Source organism: Salvia miltiorrhiza, chromosome 2, assembly GCF_028751815.1.
Source record: "Salvia miltiorrhiza cultivar Shanhuang (shh) chromosome 2, IMPLAD_Smil_shh, whole genome shotgun sequence".
Lineage (NCBI taxonomy): Eukaryota > Viridiplantae > Streptophyta > Magnoliopsida > Lamiales > Lamiaceae > Salvia > Salvia miltiorrhiza.
The window spans coordinates 25131433-25135822 of NC_080388.1; the positions used below are offsets into that span (position 1 = coordinate 25131433).

Consider the following 4390-nt stretch of genomic DNA (forward strand, 5'->3'; position numbering starts at 1 on the left):
ACCCGCAGTTTTCCATACTATTTATTTTGAGGATTCGCTTTTAAGAGTGTCGAGATTCTAGCATTAGCTTATTAGGGATGGAATTTCTTTTTATAAGATTGAGATGTGAGTATTTTATAAGTTGATGATAGAACTAGTGGGTGAATTTTTTTTATAGAATGAGTTTTGATAGAAATGCTGATTTAATTGAGGAGATGATGTAGTTTATGCTTCCGATAAAGGAAGCTTAATTATTATTGAGACGATTTATAGTGTTAAGTTAAGAGGATACCTGGCCAGATATAGAGCCGAGGTGAGTGAGTGAGACTTACTATAGAGATGAGTCGAATTCATGAGACAATTAAATTGTTATTAGATTTTGACTGATTGAGAGGTCATGTTTAAGTGAGAATAATTGATATTTTTTTTATGTGACCTATGTGATGATATATTTGAGATTGTTTGATTTATAATTTTCTTGGATGTTGTAACATAGAGATAATTTTTTTTTAAAATGGTGAATTGTGATCTCACTTTTATATTATAAATTTCTCCTATTGGAATTTCTTGGAATTTATTTTAATGAGCTAGATGTGATGTGAATTATGTGTATTCTAATTATGTTTAATTATTTTGATCACACCATTCCTTGATAATTTATTAATGAGTGTAATTAGTGAGTAATTTTCCTAACCTATCTCCTACTACACTTTTACTACACAATTTCACCATTTACATTCTTTAATTACCATTAACCTAAGCTAATAGACAAGTGGGCTAGTGGGGAAGCCACTTGCTAGTGTGTTGAAGAAGCTTAGTTTGGATAAGCCCTATCCATTATGAAACTTGGGCAACAAGTTGAAGAATTTAAACAAAACTCTTTTCTCTCTCCTTTCCCATCATTTTCGCCCCTCTCTACACTCTCTCCCCCTCTCACTTTTTCTCTCACTACCACCATTGTTAACCAATTCCCAAGCTTCCAAGATCATTTCTATACCAAGAAACTCCATCAAATCAAGTCCTAAACATCTATAGCCTTGAATCAAGAGCATATTTGACGGAGTTTCAAGATTTGAGTCAAAAGAGGAGATTTTTATTTTTGTTCAAATCCTTGAGTAAGTGCTAAATCCTCTTAGATCTAGACTTATTTATGTTGGATATGTGTATATATGGATGATTGAAACAAGAAAACACCCCCTCTCTTACTCTTTGTAATTTTCGAAAATGTGGGTCTTTTACCCTTCAAAATTTTTTTCTTTTCCTTTTCTTAAATTGATGTTATTTAAATACTATTGGGTTCCTAATTAGTCTATTTCCATGTGTAGATAATTGAATTAAAAAGAGATATGAGATTTGAAATAGTTTAGTTTGTGTAAATTTGGGAAGTTTTGGATTTGAGGCTTGATTGATGAATTGATGGATGATATATGCTATTGAGAGTGTTTATATGAGATTTGATGGATTGGATTGATGGTTGAAATTGATTAGTAATTTTTGATATGAGTTAGTTTGATGTAATTTGGGTAAAATTGATTCTATGATTTAATTTACTAATTGATTGTTTATTTATGCTATTAAGTGTGCCAATTTGATAGATCTAAGGTTGGATTAATGATTTATGCATGTTTACAAATTTTCAAAAAGTTTAGTTTGTTAAAAATTGGGACTTTGTGATCTATGTGTTAATTGATTAAATTGGCTAAGTTTAATTGTTATTAAGCATGATAGAAATGATAATTAGGGATCAATTTGGTTAATTGTCAAGAATGCCTAAAATTGGTTAAGTTTAGTTTGCTAATAATTGGGAACTTTTGATTAAAGAGATAAATACTTGAATTGATGATGTTTATATGTTAGCTAGACTACTAGCAGGGAGAAAGCATGATTAATTTGGTTAATGATGTTGATTTGTGAAAATTTCCCGAGTTTAGTTTGCGTGCATACATGAGATCTTGTATATAAGATGAGTTATGAGCCAAACATGTCTATATGTGGCTTTTTGATGATTATTTGAGCTTTAATATGCGATATGAGACGAAACGGACCAACCCCTGAAAACTTATATGTTGGCCGAATGTGACGAGTATAAGGGGAAGTCGATGTTTGATTTTTTTTCTTGAGTTATATGATCATGTATTTATGTTATTGTGAATTATATGAGCTTAATTTGAATTTTTGAGAATTTTGCATCGAAGAAATCCAAAGTCTAGGTATAATTGCTTGTATGTTCAAGTTTGGAGTCATTTTATGACCTTTTATACCTACTGTTTCGTTGGGTTCTTGTTACCCAAAGACCTTGAAAATTTTATGGTACGATTATATGAGCGTCTTCGGAATACCGGTAAAATGTCAAGTCAATTGGACTTCGTTTACTATTTTTATAAAATAGAAAACCAAAACTGCTACATTCTGCCGAAATGTTCGGTGAGTAACCAATAGAGTCACCTTTTTCAGTATCTTTCCCTAATGTTTTGGAGCCCGGATTTTTATTGTTAAGACATAATTATCTGATATATGTACCCACAAAATTTCAGACCTTTTTAGAAAAGTTTACTATTTTTCAAAAATCAATGTTTTCGATTGCTCAAAACTACTGAATATGGTAGACTGTAGTAAAACAGTCATATCTCCTAAACTACTTGGAGTTTTTAATCCTACTTTTTTTTGAATGAAACTAGACTCAAAGAGGTTTCAAATGGAATAGGTTACCACTACATTGGAGTTCTGTGCCGAGTCCGGTGACATTTATAAGTCGTGTCAGTGCAGAATGAAGTTTGTTTGTGACATGTCTATGTGTGATTTGATATGTTTATGTGATTATGCTTGTTTATGTGCTTGATTGTTATGAGTTTAATATGAGTTGAGTGTTAAGTCGAGAGTAGGACTTGTGAATCCTTAGGAGTTAAGTATACCTAGGGATTGAGAATTATTTGGGTAAATAGAAGATGAGTGATGAGTTATATAGTTTGAAGACGAGATTGGATTTTAGTAAATGAGTTTCTAACTGAGGTTTATCTTATCTCATGAACCACTCCGACATTGTGACATCTGAAGATACGAGCAGAGGACGGAGGTAAGATCGTCCAAGTACTACGAGAGTAAGCTAAGTTTGTCAGGTGGGCATTATTTTGATATACCTATTATACGAGCTTTCTTAAATGATATGGTACTTATGATTATGAATTGAGTTAATGTTACGCTTGAAACTAATTGACTTGCCGAGTTTTGTTAATAATGACTTGTGTGTTACCCTCTACTGTTGAGACGAATTCGGTCCTGCCACAAGCGGGATTTTGTGCACAGAGGTGACTGTGAGCCATCTATCGGGTCGGCCGGTCACGGTACTTGAGAGGGAGGCCTACTTCTCAGTACCTTTAATGATGAGTAGTGGATGTGGTACATACATAATGAATGTTTAAACTGCGCAGTTACTTTATTATGATGCTATGATTTGCGAAATTGCATGCACAAGTTCTTCTCTAACTAAAACCCTTGTGCGTTGCTTAATGTGGCAAGTTCAATTTATAGCTCTAAGAGCAAGCTTTCTTTTGTTTTTCGGCATATGTACACTGAGTACTTTGTACTCAACCCTGCATGTATTTCTAAATGTGCAGGATAAGCGAGAAGGAGGAAGATCGGTCTGGTGCTGGTGGGGACTTTTTGGACGACGTTGTTCCTTTTACCGTATTTATATTACATACGGTAGCTTTTTGATGTCGATGTTTATATTTTGGACTTAGTCAAGAAGTATACTCTCGGCTATATGTCTTCATACATATAGTCTGTTCACGTTTTGCTGCGAGACTCTGTAAATTATGAACCTTTGTGAATATTTAACTATGTCCGCTTTGTAAACTTTGTCGAGAATCCCTGTACTTTTGAACTTACGAAGCTGATAATATTTGTGTCTTTGAGATGATGTTATTGTTATTCACTTTTGCTTGTGTTGTTGTGAGCTTCCGCTTGTTGTTTGATCTAGTTTTTCCTTCTTTACTTCATTATTTTATTTAGTCGTATCGATACTCGGTCTACGCTATCACTGGCTAGACGTCGGGCTGCGACAGAGTGGTATCAGAGCAGGTCGTCTGTTCTGAGTTTATTTCTTGATTGAGTCGAAACCCTGGATTTTATCTATTCTTGAATTGAGTCTAGTCTAACTTGAATTCGTAGGCTAGTTTGAAAGTTAAGTTTGAGAGTGAGTTTGAATCGAGAACCCCAGCACCTCCATCTCCTCCGGCTTATCGAGGTAAGAGGTTACTGTTGTCCTTTATTGCTTTTATGATGAGAGTGAGCATGCATTACTAATAAGTTATGTATTGTTCCGATGGGCGGATGTGACCGAGACGATGGATCGTGTTATGTGCAAGCGATATTTCTATATGAAGGAATATCAGTGACCGATGCCCCCAAT

General features: G+C 34.1%; 1 long non-coding RNA gene across 1 annotated transcript; it reads left to right on the forward strand.

The window, feature by feature from the left end:
* The first annotated feature begins 846 nt into the window (after positions 1–846).
* LOC131007820 (uncharacterized) lies at positions 847–3913 on the forward strand. Its single transcript, XR_009096305.1, has 3 exons — positions 847–1094; positions 3034–3095; positions 3594–3913. It is a non-coding gene; the product is annotated as an uncharacterized LOC131007820 (long non-coding RNA).
* The last annotated feature ends 477 nt before the right edge of the window (positions 3914–4390 follow it).